The sequence below is a fragment of the Schistocerca piceifrons genome, chromosome 2 (assembly GCF_021461385.2).
Source record: "Schistocerca piceifrons isolate TAMUIC-IGC-003096 chromosome 2, iqSchPice1.1, whole genome shotgun sequence".
In the NCBI taxonomy this organism is placed as follows: domain Eukaryota; kingdom Metazoa; phylum Arthropoda; class Insecta; order Orthoptera; family Acrididae; genus Schistocerca; species Schistocerca piceifrons.
Window position 1 is genome coordinate 48,078,282 of NC_060139.1, and position 20,761 is coordinate 48,099,042.

Below are 20,761 nucleotides of genomic sequence, written 5' to 3' on the forward strand. Positions count from 1 at the left end.
CCTACGTCAGTAACATAGCTCAATCAAACTTGGACTGTACATAGAAAGAACTGCTACAGTATATTACGAAGCGTAAATGAATAAATTGGGGAGACATATTGCAAAACATCGACATGTTCCAGCCATAAGCCAGCAGTTTTCAGCAGCGGTGGTGGTTGTAGACTGGAACGCCCTGCCACAGGAAATTCTGGCCAACCTTGTGGCCAGCGTGAGAGCACGCTGCAGGGCGTTCATTGCCGTCCATGGTGATCACACACCCTACTAAGAACAACGTCCCGCCTTTTGTAATTTCCATGGGATTTCCTTTACTTATCTTCTGTGTAATACTATAGGAGGTTCTTTCTGTGTAGTATTCAAGTTTCATGTAAACAGCAACGACACATTACCTGTTCTACTGTTTTGTAGTTAATAATTATTGAAGCCCTTGTTACCTGATCAGCGTGTGTAGCTTCTGTTTAATATCTGATCAACATAGTATTTTAATCAACATTATATTTATATGTAGCTGTTTCTGCTTTTTGTTAGATACTAAAAGATGTGGTTAATATTGAACACCGATGGGTAAGACCTTGTTTTAACTTCATCTGTGTACATAAAGCTAACATTCTGTTTAATGCAATTTGTATTGCTTACACTGCGCGTTATATGAATCCATTGTCCAGAAGGCTGGAAAGACTTTCCCTTTTTACTTTGTCAAACACATTTGTTGATCAATGAAATCTATAGAAACTGAAAGCTGTATTCTGTGTGCCTTCAATATGTGATATTACGGTTATCAGTTTGGACATAATGAAAGTATTCGTGCTATTGCACACACTCGTTTTTGAGTTACTCTGGGAAATATTTTGTTTGGTATACAAAGTCGACGTTTACCGAATAATTAATCTCCTTTCTTACATACTGTTGCTTTGATCCAGCTCTCCAGCACCAGCTCACATGCCCAAATACTATTTAAGGGGGTCAGCTAATGAGTTTTATAACATTTAATGCTGTGTAATATTTTTTCGCCTGTTGCCTACAGAACTGTTATTATTACGTTGTACTTAGTATTTTGCAATTCATGATTCTTGTTAAGAGGTGGCGCACTTCCCAAACATTTGTTGCAAATATCTGATGCTGTTTCATTTTAAAAGCTTTCTTTAATTTTTTTGTTGGTTGATGGTTTTCTTAGAAGCTCACTGACTCTTACCGATTCCAAAATCTGTAATTAACAGATACAACCGGTTTTAATAAAGACTTAAAAATCAGGAAATTAAAAATTTTGGGAAGAGATTGTTTTTCTGTTTCTTGACAGAACTGTCCGTTCCTGTCTCGTCTGCTACAGTTTCCAGCATTCCCTGCCGTTGTGTTGAGATATGAAATATCCCTTACGTGGCTCATTAAAGATGTTTACGATACATCGAACTGCTGACCACTGGAACATATAGCTATCTGCTCCCAAATTATACAGAAGAAAGGAGAGAGAGAAGCGCTCTATAAGAGACCTCAAAACTATTAAATTTAAAATTAAAAGATCAGAGTGTTTAACGCAGGAAATTGTTGCACTGATGTAAATGTAAAAAAGGGAATCCGCTGGAGGCTACTGCAACACAGTACGGAGTATAGCGGCTGTAATATTTAGCAGCCATTATAAAACAATCTGAAATGAATATGGGTTGAGACGCGTGCTACTTACGCGATTATCTAAAATCAGATGTGTCCGGAAAACCAAAGATATGGATGTAAGAATAAATGGCACAGGCAGAGGGAAGCCTTGAGACTTTATCATACACGCTGACAGGTAGGAGAAGAGAGTGCTCAACTGACTGACGTTTGACCCACCTCATTACTTGTTCAGACTTGTATGAACTCACATACACACAGTGGACTACTTTTAGAAATAAGCAGACATAATAACAGAGGATCATATTTCACCCCTGCATTAGCAGGGCTATACAGCAAAATACAATGTAAGAGGTCGTTATGAGTATGGTGACAGGATTTCGACCGTGGCAGGTAAGCCTTACATCAAAATCCAGCCACGTATCGGAAAACGGGCTGGTTCTGAGATGTGTTACATGTGACTTTGGAAACGTATGACACGCAGAGAAATGCGCAGCGGTGTTACCCGTCACGATTGCTTCTTTACAAAATATCATAAAAGTAAATGTGTGGCTAAAAATGTGCATCAATAATAGCTGAAGAATTCGTGCCTTTAACGCATTTTAAAAAGTGTATCAGCAAAAGCTGTAGTTTAAAACTTGTTTCATTTATGTAACAAAGAACCTTCAATAAAAAAAAATACTTTTTTAGTGGGCATTAGTTTGAACTGTACTTACTGACAACCCGCAGTGTTGTCAATAATTAGTTGAAATGATGATAAACGTGACACACAAAAAACGACAAATACTAAAGGTTATGAAAATAAGATTGTTCACTGTAGAGAATTCGACATTTTTTAAAATTTTACTTTTTATTTCAAAAACCCACATAAATTACATGTTAAGTTACTTATGAAGTTTGAACACGAAAAATCGTCTATATCAACTTGGCCAACAATTTCTTTGCATGTGACTCCGCTATGTGTACCGAAGAAAATATAATGTTACAGTAATTCATTCATAAAGTTTAATAAATGCATTTATTGGCGCTATCTCGAAAATATTGTATTTCGTGCTCTTACTCTGATATTACTTGTGTTTATAAAACCGTACCGTTCTAGTGTTTGCAGAAGACGCTACTTTATTATTAGTAGTGTGCTACCGGTGGATATTCTCTCTTTGCTCACTGTGGATGATACAGATTCAATGGATAATCGTAGGATGGAGCAGCTGCAACTTAGGGCTTCGATATTCTTAAAGGATTATATTTTCGCCCTCACACACCATGTGGCGACGGGGTAGGCGGGTGAGAGAGTGGTGGTAAGGTGGAGGGGACAGCAGTTTAACAGATAAATGGCGTGCAGATTCCTTAATATACTCTGGTGCTCTATTACAGTATTCTGCTCACTCTTCCCTCCATGTGCCCTGTTTTACGAGCAACATGTACAAAATATTAATTTACAAAATTGCAGTTCAGTTTTAAATAGCTTGATTATGTGTTTGGCAGCTACTGGTTTCCTCTTTATCAGTCTTTTTCCACAACATATTCAGAATGATAGAATTAACTTCAGTGTGCATGTTGAAGACCTTTGATACTGGTTGCTTTGTTTTAGAGTATGAAATTCACCTATGCAGTGGAGATATAATTCCTTTTTAGTTAAAATTAGTTGCTATAGCTTTCTAGTTTTTGATGATGACGACTTTAGCGTATGAATGTTTTCGTAAAATGGTCTCTCAATTAATGAGACATTGTATCAGTGTCTTTGGTAGAATCATATTCCAACAAACCTTATCCGCATAGTTGGTCGCTTATAGTGGATTCGGAGGACAATCTGCATTGGAAGGTAATACATCTTAATGGAGCTTCAGAAGCATATAACATGAAAATAGCGGCATTCTTATCGAAAATGAGACCACTACATTGAAGATACTTGCGAAAATTTAGAATGGTGATCGGTCAGAAAATGATTAAGTAATTGTAGATTATATAGTATCTGACAAAATATTAATTAGCATATTTATTTTATTATTTACTTCGATGCCCACTTAGTTGAAAAATAAATCTGATGGATGTATAAATAAACTCTGAGAAATGTCTTAAAGCAACTGTTATCTGATAATGAGATGTGGAATTGAAGGCAACGAGACAAAATAATTGCAAAACGACGATAATTATTATGAAGCACAATGAAAGTGCCTTCGATAGGCAAATTTAGAAACGACGACCCAATATTTCTGAAACAGGCAGCTACCAAAATCGAAGGATCTCATATGAAGAAATCACGGTGTATGAAAACTAATTTTCACCAATTCAAAGAAAGATGAGATGTCAGCCTATTCCAGTTAAGCCAATGTGGGTAGGGGAGATCACACACTGTTGTTCGGAAGGAGAATATAAAAGGAAAAGAACACCCACAATAAGAAGAAAGCAATTTTAATAAACCATGAATCTCGTTCACATTAGACAGAGTGCTGAACCAGACATGCGTTGAATACACGGGGCGGATTAACAACCACTGATGTGATAAACCGGCCAGCATGTGGTTTTCCAGGCGGTTTTCCGAGCTCGTTTAGGCAAGTTCTCAGCTGGTCTCCCATATTTGTCCCGAAAACCCGATACAAAAACAGTTAAGATATTACAACACACAGAACGAAGTTTAGTCGAGGCATAGATTTAGCACAAGACTTTCCTCCGTTGAGATTAAACGACATTGAGACGAGGTAGGATATTCAGTCACAAAATTAATTTAAATAGATTTTACAAATCGTGAAAACAGTGGAGTTCGTGCGACGGAAAATGGTACGAATCTTGTTCCCGACGTAAAAGCTGAAAAAGATAGTGGAGTTGTTGAGACTCTGGTATAGCAGTTGGGGGCGTCAGATCACCACCTCAGAACCAACTCTTTAGCTCTAGTATTGTGTTTGAGACAAACTTCTTCCTTTTTAAGTAAAAACGCTCTGATTACTGTGGTGTCTAGGAAGCCTGCATACTAGGTTCGCTAGAAAAACATTCAAACAGGTAGTATTAATGAGTTTTATAACAATAAGAAGAGTACAATACTTAAATTTTGCAATTACAGAGATGTGTCGCAAGGAAAGGGTGACATACAAAATAATCAGTCTTCTTCAGTACAGACAATTCCAAGTCTGTGCTACATAGACAGTACAAACGAAGTGAATATGGAACGACCATATAAAATTAATCGCCGCTAAAGCAGATGCCAGAGTGAGATTCATTGGAAGAATCCTAAGGAAATGCAATCCGAAAACAAAGGAAGTAGGTTATAGTACACTCGTTCACCCACTGCTTGAATACCGCTCACTAGAGTGGGATCCGTACCAGATAGGGTTGAAGATATAGAGATAGAGAAGATCCAACTGAGAACAGCGCGATTCGTAAAAAAATGGCTCTGAGTACTGTGGGACTTAATCACACACATCCATGCCCGAGGCGCGCTTCGTTACAGGATCATTTAGTAATCACGAAAGCGTTTCACAGATGATAGTGGAAGACTCTGCACGAGAGACGCTCAGTACATGAGGATAAAATCAGAGAGATTAGAGCCCACACAGAGGCATACCGACAATCTTTCTTTCCACGAACAATACGAGACTGGAATAGAAGGGATAACCGATAGAGGTTCTCAAAGTACGCTCCAAGACACACCGTCAGGTGGCTTGCGGAGTATGGATGTAGATGTAGATGTAGAGCTAGCGTTAACGCTGCTATCCAAGTCGCTAGTCTTGAAGCTGCTATTGAACTGGGCCGTCACCAGTCGGTCGCGGCGCTTATGTCCTCTTCACATAGGGCCCGCCGCTTTCGCGTTGTCGTCCTGGAGGGTGTTCTGGTCGACGTGCTACTGGCTGACTTCTTCTCACAGCCTTCTCTTCCCTGTCGTTCCCTACTGGTGTGCCGGCGCTTGACTTTACGCCGTAACAGTTACCACTGCACATCAGTGTGCTTCTACATTTATATTTACACTCCACGAGCCACCTCATGATGTGAGGTGGAGGCTGCTTTGATCATATTATGGAATATTGTTTTCCACACTCATGAACTTGAGATTTTCCTGTGTCATCTTCTGCAATTATAGTCAGTTGTTATTTCGGCCCTGTTTCATCTGACAACAATTCTATTTTTGCCATCGCTAAGTATCAATAATCGAATTAACAAAAAGAGGAATTTAACTTCGTTGCATGGAATCAGTGAGTTCCTGCAAAATATTTTCTTTTAAGGAACAACTAGAAGAAATATATATTAATTAGTTGTGAATGAGGTACTTATACAGATCTGTTGTCTGATCCTGTTCCAAGTTGACAGGCAGTACACACCTTCAGTATTTGCAGACATTCCGCTGTGATCGCAAATCGTGGATCGCTGAACCAAGGGGCTAACACTGGTCCGTTTAGAGACGTCTAATAGCAACGAGCTCTCAGATTAAGTACTTCGGTGGTTGGAAGCAAGACAGCACGTCACGGCTGTGAGGCTGCGTAGGAGATCATTGGCAAGCTCACAAAGGAGCAAGTTCTTTCACGTACTACATGTAGAATCGTATAGGACCAAAATCCTTGTATATAATCAGCACGTTCGGCTCGGCGTCGCAAAAGCCGATGATGAGACTACGTCATAGTGAGTGTGTGTGTTAAAAACAGTCGCATAAGCACTGCAACGTCCGTTGATGTTTTACATATTTGTTAGACAGATTTGTCGCACAAATATCCGTACTTCCATTCTAGAGTATTTAACTAAATATGATGTCGTGACGCACTCCGAAAAATATCGGAAAGTGTTACTCCTCTAGGCGAATATGTGCGACATCATAATGTCCTCCAATCACATATCGTGATTTTTAACTGTACTGTCGTTACATATTCCAATTTAGCACTCATAACCAGAAGCAACGCGAAGATCATGTGATCAACTTATAATGTGTACATTGCGGTTTTCAGTGTGTTGGAAGTAGTTAGTACCATCCATTTGTAACCTATGTTTATACTGCGATACTCCCTTCCAGTCTTTTGCATTATCGACGAGTATGGATGCGGTATGTTGGAACGTGGTGGTACATGTTGCATGCCATATTGTGCAAGAACGGCCGTGACAAGCACACGCGTAACCCATTTTAAACAAACGACGCACGTTAAATTCTTACTAACTATACATTACTGGTGAGTGGAGTTGCTACAGGACACCCAAGTACTCTTGTAAATAAACGACGGAGAAAATATAAAAAATTGCTATAAAAAACAATTATCCCTAGTAACACAGGATGGCAACAGAACAGACAAGCACTTTATGTGAAACAATTTATGATGGTGAACAGCTACATTCAATCGTCCACCTGATTCAAATGGCTCTAAGCACTATGGGAATTAACATCTAGACTTAGAACAACTTAAACCTGACTAACCTAAGGACATCACACACATCCATGCCCGAGGCAGGATTCGAACCTGCGACTGTAGCAGCCCCGTGGTTCCGGACTGAAGCGCCTAGAACCGCTCGACCACAGCGGTCGGCCGTCCACCTAGTAGAAGGCTGGAACGACACTGCCGCACTTGCCTGTTGGCGCATCAGATGCCAAGGCCTCACACATATAGCGTCCCACCAAGGAGAGAACCATAGTCTCCCCTGTTCATTCTGCTGAAAATAGTCTGCCTCACGATGAAGCACCTGAGATGATGCTAGCGGGTTTCCGTCCTCGGAGTAGAGAAGCAACTTAAATCACTTAATAAAAATAAGTCTTCCACTGGACTGTATATCTATTACTTTTCCATCTGTAAGTATACTCCGCAAATAACATTTGAGTGCCTGGCAGAGGGTTCATCGAATCTCCAAAACAGTAATTCTCTATTATTCCTCTCTAACAGAGCGCAGAAAAAACGAACTGCTATACCTTTCATGTGACGTCTGATTTCCTTAGTTTATTATGATGGTGGTTTCTCCCTCTGTAGGTCGGCGTCAACAAAATATTTTCGGCCAGCTGTTATGGCCGAGCGGTTCTAGGCGTTTCAGTCCTGAACCGCGCAACCACTGTGGTCGCAGGTTCGAATCCTGCCTCGGGCATGGATGTGTCTGATGTCCTTAGGTTAGTTAGGTTTAAGTAGTTCTAAGTTCTAGGGGACTGATGACCTCATATATTAAGTCCCACAGTGCTCAGAGCCATTTGAACCATTTGAAACAAAATATTTTCGCATTTTGAGGAAGAAGTTGGTGACTGCAATTTCGTGAGAAGATCCCGTCGCAACATGAAAACCATTTGTTACAATGACGTCCACCCCAACTCCTGTATCATGACCAAGGCACTCTCTCCCCTATTTCTCTATTATACAAAACGTGCTGCCCTTCCTTGAAATTTCTCGATGTGCTGCATTAATTCTATCTGGTAAGTATCCTAACTGCGCAACAGTACTCCAAAAGAGGACGAACAAGCATAGTGTAGGCAGTCTGTTTAGTAGATCTGTTGCATCTTCTAATAGTTCTGCCAATAAAAGGCAATCTCTGGTTCGCCTTCTCCACATTTTCTATATGTTGATACCAATTTAAATAGTTCGTAATTGTAATCCCTAGGTATTTAGTAGAATTTAAGACCTTTGGATTTGATTGATTTATCGTGTAACAGAAGTTTAATGGATTCATTTTAGCACAGATAAGGTTGACCTCACACTTTTTATTATTTAGGGTCAACTACCAATTTCCGCACAATGTATACACCTTTTCTAGATCGATTTTCGATTTGTTTCATGTTCTGATGACTTTACTAGGCGGTAAAAGATAGTATCATCTTTAAACAACCTAAGACGGCTGCAATTTGATTATAAGCCACCTGTGGCGTACAGTATCAAAAGCCTTCTGGAACTCTAGAAATACGGAATCAATTTGAAATCCCTTTTCAGCATCACTCAGCACTTTGTGTGAGTCAAGAGCTAGTTCTTTTTCACAAAAAGGATGATTTCTAAATCGGTGTTGACTGTGTGTCAATAGACTGTTCTCTTCGAGGTAATTCATAATGTTCCGAAATCTTGCTTCATATCAACGTTAATGATATGGAGCTATACTTCATTGAAGTACTCGTTCTTGAATACTGCATACTCTGAAAGGAACCTAATTGGTATACGGTGTGGACGGGACGATGTGGTTCGTCTTCTTCGGTGAAAGAATTTCAGTGGGCTGTATTCAGTAACTCTGCTTTAGCACCACTTTTATCGGTATTCCTTCCATTACTATCGCGCATAGAAGGCACTGATCGTGTCTTACAGCTAGTGTACTTTACATATGACAAGAATCTCTTTGGATTTTCGACCAGGTGTCGTGACAAAGTTTCATTGTGGAAACTATTATAAGGAGCTCGCACTGAAGTCCGCCCTAAATTTCTAACTGCTGTAAAAGATCGCCAGTCTTCGAGATTTTGCGTCTCTTTAAATTTGGCATGCTTTTTTCTGTTCTGCCTCTGTTTGTGTATCTAGGGTGATCAGATCCGTCATTTGTTAATTTATTTAGTATAAATCTTCCAACTGCTCTCGGTGGTATTTCTTTGAATTCGAGCCACAGCTGGTCTACCCTTCCATTGTTAATTTGTAAGGAGTGGAGAATGTCCCTCAGGAAAGCGTCAAACGAATTTTTATCTGCTTTTCTGAACTGGTATACTCTCGTTTATTTTTGGAAGATTTGGAAGTTGCGGCATTCAGTCTCACTACGACAACCCTGTGCTCACCAATCCCTGTATCCGTTAGGATGCTCGTTATTAGCTCAGGATTATTTGTTGCTAAAGGGTCAAGTGGGATTTCACTACCGTTTATTGTTCGCACAAAATCTTAAACAAATTGCCGTAAGTAATTTTCAGATAATGCGTTTGGAACAATTTGGATGATGTTTTACGCGTACCTCCTGATTTAAAATGTATTTCCGCCAGCATATCGAGGGTAAATTTAAGTCATCACCAACTACACTGAAGCGCCAAAGAAACTGGTACAGGCATCCGTATTCAAATACAGAGATATGTAAACAGGCAGAATGTGGCGCTGCGGTCGGCAACGTCTATGTGAGACAACAAGTGTCTGGCGTGGTTGTTAGGCCGCTTACAGCTGCTACAATCGCAGGTTATCAAGATTTAAGTGAGTTTGAACGTGGTATTATAGTCGGCGCACGAGAGATGGGACACAGCATCTCAGCGGTAGCGATGAAGTGGGGAATTTCCCGTACGACCATTTCCGAGTGTATCGTGAATATCAGGAATCCTGTAAAACATCAAATCTCCGACATCGCTGCTGCTGGAAAAAGATCCTATAAGAACGGGACCAACGACGACTGAAGAGAATCGTTCAACTTTACAGAAGTGGAACCCTTCCTCAAATTGCTGCAGATTCCAACGCTGGGCCATCAGCAAGTGACAGCGTGCGAACCATTCAACGAAACATCATCGATATGGGCTTCCGGAGCCGAAGACGCGTGCAGTGTGCAGTTGGAGTGATATGGGACCCCTGATAGGTCTAGATACTACCCTGACAAGTGACACGTTCGTAATGATCCTGTCTCATCATCTGCATCCAATCACGTCTATTGTGCGTTCCGACGGACTTGGGTAATTCCCGGTGGACATTGCGACACCGCACATGTCCAGAATTTCCACAGAGTGTCTCCAGGAACACTCTTCTGATTCTAAACACTTCCGCTGGCCACCAAATTCCGCAGACACGAACATTATTGACCATATCTGAGATGCCTTGCAACATACTGTTCAGGAGTAATCCCCACCCACTCGTACTCTTTTGGATTTATGGACAACCCTGCAGGCTTCATAGTGTCAATTCCTTCCAACACTACTTCAGACATTATTCGAGTCCATGACACGTCGTGCTGCGGTGTACATATTAGGCAGGTGTACAACTTTCTTTGGCTCTTCAGTGTATAATTGAATCAGGCAAGTACGTGTTTGAAGTTAGACTCAAGTTGTTTTCGAACTCTTCAGTAACTGTGTAATCCGAGTCTGGAGGTCGCTAAAAGGATCCGATTGTTATTTTATTCCGGTTGCCTGGTTGCTAGGTTCCTTTCAGAGTATGTTGATACAGTAGCTCCATACTTAACAATCATATACAAGTAGTAGTTCGACGAAAGATCCCTACCCAAAGACTGCAACGTTGCACAGGTCACACCAATACTGAAGTTAGGAAATAGGAGTAATCCATTGTCCATTGAATTACGGGCCCATATCCTTAACGTCGATATGCAACAGGAGTTTGGAGCATATATTGTGTTCGAACATTATGTATAACCTCGAAGAGAAAAATCTATTGACACACTCAACACGGATTTAGAAAACATGGTTCTTGCGAAACTCAACTAGCTCTTTACTCACAGGAAGTGTTGAGTGCTATTGGCAAGGGATTTCGAATTCAATCCGCTTTTATAGACTTCCAGAATGCTTTTCACACTTTACACCACAAGCGTCTTGTAATCAAATTGCCTGATTATGGAACATAGTCTGAATAAGGAATCTATTAAACTTCGGTTACACGATGAACCAGTCAAATATAAAAGTCGTAAATCGAACTATGAGTAAATATCTAGGTATTACAGCCACGACCAACTTCAACTGGAAAGAAAGCGTAGAAAATTTTGTGAGGAAGGCGAAGTAAAGACTACCTTTTATTGGTGAAATACTGAAGATTCAACAGATCTACTAAAGAGACTACCTACACAACGCTTGTCCGTCCTTTTTTGGAGTACTGCTCCGTGGTTCAGGATCCTCACTACATAGGAGTGCATCGAGAAAGTTCAAGGAAGAACAGAACGTTTTGTATTGTTGAGAAACAGGTGAGGGAGTGTCTCGGAGATGATACAGGATCTAGGATGGACGTCATTGAAACAAACGCGTTTCACATTGCGGCGGAATCTTCTCACGAAATTTCAATCACCAACTTTGTCCTCGGAATGCGAAAATATTTTTTTGACTCTGACCTACATAGGAAGAAAAGGTTATCACAGTAAAATCAGGGAAAACAGATCTCTCACGGAAAGATATGGGTGTTCGTTTTTCCCATGCGCTGTTCGACAGTGGAATAATAGAGAATTATTGTGTTGGTGGTGCCAGGCACTTAAGTGTGATTTTCAGAGTATCCTTGTAGATGTAGTCAGAGAAGCCAGCAGTCATTCTGATTTTTCTTTTACATGTCTCTCTCTGAAATACTGAGAACGTTTCCTGTGATGAGATGTTATTAACAATTTGCCTGCTAGCAGAGGTCTCCTGTACGGTAAACATTTTGTTTCTTTCGGCTTTACTAGTAAAAAAAAAAACAGACGTCAGCCGCCATATAATAGTTTGCATTAGACTCCAGTCCTCAAACGCAGTGGTTTAAGTCAGTTCCTCATTGTAGTTCCTTTTCTTAAGACCTACAAAATACCATTGCTTTTAGGACTGGTTCAAATGGCTCTGAGGACTATGGGACTTAACATCTATGGTCATCAGTCCCCTAGAACTTAGAACTACTTAAACCTAACTAACCTAAGGACATCACACAACACCCAGTCATCACGAGGTAGAGAAAATCCCTGACCCCGCCGGCAATCGAACCCGGGTACCCGGGCGTGGGAAGCGAGAACGCTACCGCACGACCACGAGCTGCGGACGCTTTTAGGATTCATTTACAACTTTGTAATACCCTTTTCTGACGGTGTTGCCGAAAAATTATGTTTCTCTTGCTGCATTAATGTAACACCTGTGCAATGGCATTGGCGTACTATTCGTTTACTGGTTTACGCACGACATCCGATCCGACCAGTAGTTGCATCTCATATTAGCGTCCGTCTACAGTTTCATATTCCACCTTCTGCACAGGTCCTAACAAGTTGGGGCTTGCAAAAGTACTTAGCGAGTCAATACTTTAACAATCTTCGGTAAATCACCAGCTCTGTAGAAATACATGTGTGCTCTCTTCAGGAAAGGGTGAGGCTTGCAAAAACGCGAGTTCAGGCTTGGTGTTATCAACATGTGTGTCATAACGCCAAACAAATACTCTTCAAATCATACTCTAACGTACAGATATCAGCGGCTCACTGCCTGTCACAGTCACTAACGTAGAATGTAGACCACTCACGTTCGAACACTCGAATATTTAATGTAAATGCACACAGAAGGATGAACAGAGGCAGTGTGGCGGTGTTTCTCTACAGCAATGGTTTGTCTTTTACTTAGAGTGGGAAATTGGAAATTTGTGGTATGTACTACGGGACCAAACTGCTGAGGTCATCGGTCCCTAGGCTTACACACTTTTTAATCTAAAAAACTAATTTACGCTAAGGAAAACACACACACACATACACGCCCAAGGGAGAACTGAAACCTCCGAGGGGGGAAGCCACGCGAACCGTAACAAGACGCCCAAGACCGCACTGCTAGCAAGCGCAGCCTTAGAATGGGCATATGTGTGAAAAATTGAGCTACAATTATTAAAAAGTACAAAAAATGCCCATTAGTTCGCTGCTAGTAATGTCAATTGAGGTACGAAACGTGAAAACAGCCACTAAGTATGGTAATGTTGCCCACCCGGCCAGCCGCGCGGTCTAACACGCAGCTTCCCGAGCGGAAAGGCGTGCCAGTCCCCGGCACGAATCCCACCGGTGGATTAGTGTCGCGGTCCGGTGTGACAACCAGCCTGCGGATGGTTTCTAAAGCGGTTTTCCATCTGCCTCGGCGAATGCGGGCTGGTTCCACTTGTTCCGCCTCAGTTACACTATGTCGGCGATTGCTGCGCAAACACTGTCTCCACGTACGCGTATACCATAATTACTCTATCATGCAAACATTTGGGGCTACACTCGTCTAGTATGAGAGGTTCCCGTGGTCGAGGTGGGGGGGGGGGGGGGCAATGGGGGCCGAACAGCACAATAACCCTACGTTTGGTGTGGGGGCGACGGTGGGGTGGGTGGACTGCTGTGGCCTGTTGTACGTTTGTGAACCACTGAGAGCTACAGTGGGGCGAAGCCTCTCGTCGTTTCTAGGTACCCGGTTTAATACACGATACACACAATGGTAATGTTGGCCAGCATTTTTATGGGTGCTAACAAAAAATTCAAATGGCTCTGAGCACTATGGGACTTAACATACGAGGTCATCAGTCCCCTAGAACTTAGAACTACTTAAACCTAACTAACCTAAGGACATCACACACATCCATGCCCGAGGCGGGATTCGAACCTGCGACCGTAGTGGTCACGCGGTTCCAGACTGAATCGCCTAGAACCGCTCGGCCACACCGGCCGGAGGGGGCTAACATTTTTTTCGTCATTTTGCATAATTCACCACGACATTATTAAATTATACACATACACGATAATGTCAAAGTCTCTTACACAAATATTTACTGACATTTTACAGACTATGCTGTGATTTGATTAATTTATACTGGCGAAGTGTCTTACTTTGTAAATTATGTTAATTTTGGCATCCATTTTTTAACACTCCTGTTCATATTCTCACTACAGCTTACAGACCTCGAATGACAAATAATAAAATTAATTATTTTCAAACTTTTTAGTTATAACAAAGACCCACATCCTGATCCTCTCATTACAGAGCAAAGGCCTAGAGTGTAGAGCAAATTGCGTGAATGCAGTAGAGGCTCACAGCTACTGGCCAAGTGCAGCACTGGATGATAAATAATTCAAATCACTGTCGTACTTTTGAGCATAGGCTACATAATAGGACGAAAGCCTGATGACGTTGGCCTGGACCGAAATGGCGGAGGGGTTGTGAAGGGCAGTGACATTGAATGCAACTAGTACAATTGCATCTGCACACTGTAAGTGTTAATTATCACTAAAAATAAAGTGGGCTGAAATCTCCACCCTATTGCATAGCTTGACCAGGAAATTTATTTGCACCGTTCTGCACGATTTCTCTATAATTTTCCAGTAACAATAGTCTTGAGGCAAGGTCTCTACAGAAGCATTTTCTATCCATCTTTGACATTTATCTTCACTTTAATTGTTTCGAGTTCGTAATATGTGCTCATCTCACTAGCTAATAACGCTTGCACCACCGGAATCAACCAACGTTTGCGATATACTTTCCAATTTGAATTTAAAATTTCATTGTTATTAGCATCTGGCTTCAACCATCTTTCTATTCCGACTCCGATGTGAGCATTATTACCGTTTATAAGTCAGACTAGTTCTGAGACCTTTTTATAGACGAACCTGTAGTTAACTAATAGTGCATTAACATTTCATTTTTCCGATATGTCATGAGGAATACAGTCCTTATTAATTTATGATGGTGGTATTACTCCCTGTCTGTAACAAAACGTATCTTATTGGATCTGTGCCGTGATTTCTCTATCCTAAAAAACCACATGAGCTCGCAAAATTCGAAAGTGAATCAGGAGACAGTAAGACTCAGGACATCTCAAATCCGTTAGAAATTCAAGAAGTCTTTTGAAAGCTATGAACTGGCATCCGACAACATAATGAATGAATATGTGTCATAATGATGGTATCGGTGAATAAAACAAATAGGGCATCGAGAGGAATTCATAATAGTTCTTAAATCCAGTATATACAAACCCGACCGCGCGGTGAGCACAAATCCTTTTCGAAAAATATGTCAAGAATACATGAGAACTGCATCACATAAGAGTAAAACTAATTAACAAATGCACTGATGCGCTATAAAGAAGTTCTTCTGGAAAAACAACCACATGTCCTAAGAATCCTCGGTTGATTCCTCGATACAGATCACGAGCAGAAGTTTCTGGAACACGGCGTTCTCGGCGCTGTGTCTTGTAAATCAGCTGATATCCAGTCACTCCGCACAATGTCAGGTAAGTGTTTTTTCATGTCGCTTCTGGATTAGTTAGATATATTTCATAGTGCTGTCAACCGTACTTCTCGAGTTAATTTCTATGGAGGACTGGTGGCCGTAATAATGTGATTGATCAGTATACAGCATGGCTGCATTCCACTGTATTTTTCTGAATGGTCAGAATTCACGCGAAACAAATCTGTCATTTCAGGCGTTTGCCCACTATGCAGTAGTTCATGAATGGTTGCAGACATTCCCACTTTGCTAAATAATTTGAACTTCGTTTTATTAGTAGTTGTTTAAAATTTGATAAGATAGGGAAAGAAAGAATAATGTCCGAACATTAGTAGCGAGTAATTTGGTCACTGGCAACGCTATTTTGTAGCGTCCTTCAGTGGCAAATGATCAATATTTCTGTGACATCTAGTTGCTGATCAAATAATTCCTGCTCTAATCCTGTTTGCCCTCTCCGAATCCTATTGGCAAAGTTCCAGAGCAGATTAACAGTATTTGTCGGTGGACCGGACAACTCAGTTATTTGAAGGATGTCCAAAAGTTTCGCCTGTCTGTGGGAATTACTTCAGGCTTCCCTCTACCGACGGCTGGCGGGCGAGTTTTCTGCGAAGTGGTAGTTTCTTCCTCCTGCATTCTCAGTAATTCTGCGTTGTAATGCGCTCATAAACAAAATCTCCCACTCAGAATTATCTTTTTATCGTGTATCATGACGACCTTGAAACACTTCCTTATTGTTAGGTTTTCCTCCAAAGATTTTCGTCTGTGCGCGACATACCTATCTCTGATCTAAATACGTTTTCTACGAAGGCCCCATTCGAATGTGAGCTATGTTCCACAGATGCACTAGTTAATCTCAGAGGTATAAAAATGCATTTCTACGGCTATTTTGAAACATCAAACGGCTGATATAGTGGCAACAGGGCATGCGGTTTAGCATGTAATAAGAAATTCAACATGACGTGTTACAGTGATGTTGGAGACATTCAGACCCCAAAATATTTTAGTATGTGGTTTGATAAGCCACTGGAACATTTTTGCTGTGCCCTCTTGGATGGTAAGCTTGATTATTCCAAGGATTGTATAAAGAATTTCAAGAATGTACAGCGTACAGTTCAATATTGGCACCCATCTGTATTGGATGGTGTGTCGAATGCGATTGAAAATGGAGAAAAATTAGTTTCCTGCTGTTATTGAACATTTTTACTTGAACTGTTGGACTGCCACACAAATGAAAACAGAACTGTACGATGTTCACGCGGACTCTGCAACATCATTGGAGACCATTTACTTTTGGATTAATCAGATTAAACTTGGGCGAATGACCACCGAAGACTAAGTGTGGTCTGGCCATCCGATTGATATCGCCACGGAGGAATGCACTGACAAAATCGACGACATGGTAACGCAACCGAATGAAAATTCGCGAGATTGCTTTGACTGTACGCATATCAACTGACCGAGTCCATAATATCCTGAGTGGATAATTGGCTATGAAGAAACTCTGTGCAAGGCGAGTGCCGCGATTGTTCATAGTCGACCTAAACCGCATCCGGCACAGCATTTCAATACAAAGCCTGGCGTTGTTTAATCGCAATCCGCAAGACTTCTTGCGCCGATATGCCACTGTTAATGAAACCCGGATCCATAATTACACGCCAGAATCAAACAGCATTCAAAATAATCGACAGAGACTGGTGAAAGTGTACCGAAGAAGGGAAAGGCCATTTTGTATGCTGGTGATGTTATGGCCACTGTCTTTTGGGATTCCTACGGAATAACTCTAATAAATTACTTGGAAAAATGCAAACCCATAACAGGTTTCTGTTATCCATCAATGTTGGATTGTCTAAAACTTGCGTTGACAGAAAAGAGACCAAGGTCGGCACGCAAAAAAGTGCTCTCTCACAAGGACAATCCACCATCCCAGACGTCAGCGACAACAATGTCTAGAGGGCATGAACTGAACTGGACTTTGAGTTGGTTCTTTATCCACCCTATTCACCAGACGTATCCCCCAGGTGGCTTTTTCCTGTTCCATAACTTGAAACTTCGGCTTTCTGGGAAGAAATTTAAATCAAATGAAATTATAGCTGCAGTCAACGAGTATCCAGCAGAGTTTGACACAACTTTATTTTTCCGATGGGATGAAAAAGTCGGAGGATCGCTGGACCACGTGCATATCCCTCAAAGGATACCATGTCGAGATGTGAATTGTTTATGAAACACACATTTTTTCTTACATTTTTGCTAAGCATATCAAACCACCCTTCTAATTTTGTTTATGCTTACTGAAATCCTTCGATTATTCTGCACTTTGAAAATATTTTCAAAATCATTGAGCCGTGGCGGTTGTTATATTGGCAGTATGGCATTCCACTGACGCTAACAACAGCTTAGGTTGCCAATATCGATTCGATCGTGTGTTGCCGACTAGGGTATTTGGTCGAGGTGTGTGTGTTGTTGGCTTGGGGGGCCTGCAGAGGTCAGTTGGCTGAGGGGGATGTGGGTGGCAAGTAGTGGCATTTCGGGGATTCCGGCTGTTCGGCGTGGGTCTCGAGGAACGGCATAAGGTTATATCGGTTGGTGGCAAGCCAGGCCGGCTCGCTTAAAAATTGGTAACAGCAGGTGGTGCGAAGACGGGCGGACGTCGCGTGCAACCTGGTGGACAAGTTCCCGGCCTACTCTTCAAACTTAACGTTTACTCTATCTCTAAGATCGCCTGTGTGGTTTGGAGGCTCGGCTCTGAGCACTATGGGACTTAACAGCTGAGGTCATCAGTCCCCTAGAACTTAGAACTACTTAAACCTAACTAACCTAAGGACATCCATGCCCGAGGCAGGATTCGAACCTGCGACCGTAGCGGTGGTTTGGAGGCAATAACGCCCTTGCTGGAGTCCTGCAAGTCGCGTCTTCTTCGCACGTAAGTGGAGTTAAGTGTTGTTTTCTTATTTTGAGTACTTGATATTGTAAAGCCGTGTCTGTGTCATATGGATTGGAGCCTGTTATATTAACGCTCCTACCAGTGTTCGAGAGTGTGACCAACGGTCAGTGTTACTAATTCCAATTTATGTTCCAGGCCAAATCTCGTGCAAGTGTAAGAGCTTTTCCTGTGATAGTTCTCGTGAAGGGAATAAATTGTGGCTCGATCTGTGCGAGAGGGAAGGTGGTATATGAGTAAGTACCTGTTATTGCATCAGAAGGCGCTGATATAATTTATAGTGAACACTAGCAACTTTTTGAACAATCAGGATCAGTTATCACACCCTTACTGTTCAACCTATATCTATCTGATGTACCTGACACTTCGTCCAGAAAATACTGCTATGCCGATGACCTGGCTCTAGCCGTAAAACACCAGGAAATTAAGACAACAGAAGAGATTCTAACCAATGACTTGTCTGCATTAGATAATTACTTCAAAATCTGGAGACTCCAACCCAGTGTGAGTAAAACAGAAGTGTGTTGCTTCCATCTAAATAACCGGTTGGCGAACGTAAAACTGGAAGTAAATTTCAGATGCAGAATTCTTCGTCAAAAGTTGAGGACTCGAAACAACATCCTCCATAAGCTATGCGGAACTACCTGGGGATCTTCAGCAACTACCCTACGAACTTCAGCTCTGGGCTAGGTGTACTCAAGTGCTGAGTATTGTGCACCTGTTTGGACGAACAGTCATCATACAAGGCTTGTTGATACCCAGCTGAATACGACAATCCGCATAATATCTGGCGCAATCAGATCTACTCCAGTTTATTGGCTTCCACTGTTAACCGCTATAATGTCTCCTGATCTATGCAGATGTACTGCCCTTATGAGAGAATTCCACAAGATCTCCAGGAATTCAAACCTACCCGTGCATAGCGACCTGCCCCTTTTAAATCGCAAGAGAATGAAATCACGCCATCCAACTCTGTACGTTGCTGCTGGCATGGTTGCTGAGGATTTCAAACCTCTTGAAGAATGGAAAGGTCGGTGGGAAGCAGTGATGGACTTGCACCTGCATAACATCTTCTCAGGTGCTCAACTTCCAAGTGGATTCGACCTACCACGCAAGACCTGGGCTACTCTCAATAGAACCCGTACCGGCCATGGCCGATGCAGGGATGCTCTCTTTAAGTGGAAGAAGTTGCCTGATCCAGCCTGTTACTGCGGGGCTCCATACCAGACTGTTCACCACATTGTCAGTGAATGCAGGATTCGAGCCTATCACGGCGCCAAAGAGGACTTCCTGATAGCAACTGCAGATGCAGTGCCCTGGATTGAAGGACTGGATGTTCAGTTGTAAAGACAAACTTAAGTTTTTTGTGTGTCAATATGTAAATATGTATATGTAATTTAATTTCATGATATGTCTGTATTAGCCATACGCTAAATAATAAAAATAAAATAATAACTACCAACTTTAAGGAGTGTTAAATTTAACCTATTGGTACCTGCTTGCCATTAATCTATATTTTTCTCCCTAAGAATTTTGCCTGAAGCTTTATTTGCCCAGATTACTGTTCCCTGGTGACGTGTATTGGCATGGTAGCTTTGGCTGGGCCCAGAGCACAGGCGTGTTTGTTGGCGCGGCGGCGCTCTGGCGTCGCACGGCGTCCAGGGTGACAGGCAGTCTGCAGCCCCTACCAGTCGCGTCGGTCGGTTTGGCTCAAGTGAAGTAAAGTTGATTGTTTCATGTGTGCCACAGCGGATTGTGGCCGTTCATGCGGGAACCACTAGCTAGATCCGTTTGGTGAATTTAAAGAGCTCAGGAGGATAAGATGGGTTTTTGAGATTCCTCCACATTATACGTCTGTAAGTGCTGTTTTACAGCTGGCCCTTATTACGACTTCCCAGTGTTTTAGGTTTAAGACCATGTCAGATCCCTTAATCGGGCAGGTAGGTTAAAAAATTTAAAAAGGGAAATGGTTAGGTTAACGTTAGATACAGTGGGAGTTAGTGAAGTTCGGTGGCAGGATGAGCAAGACTTCTGGTTAGGTGATGACATTGTAATTCTGTCAGATACAGCAGAGGACCTGGAAGAGCAGCTGAACGGAATGGGCAGTGTCTTGAAAGGAGGATATAAGATGAACATCAACAAAAGCAAAACGAGGATAATGGAATGTAGTCGAATTAAACCGGGTAATGCTGCGGGAATTAGATTAGGAAATGAGACGCTTAAAGTAGTAAATGAGTTTTGCTATTTGGGGAGTAAAATAACTCACGATGGTCGAAGTAGAGATGATATAAAATGTAGACTGGCAATGGCAAGGAAAGCGTTTCTGTGGGAGAGAAATTTGTTAACATCGAGTATAGAATTAAGTGTCAGGAAGTCGTTTCTGAAAGTATTTGTATGGAGTGTAGCCATGTATGGAAATGAAACGTGGA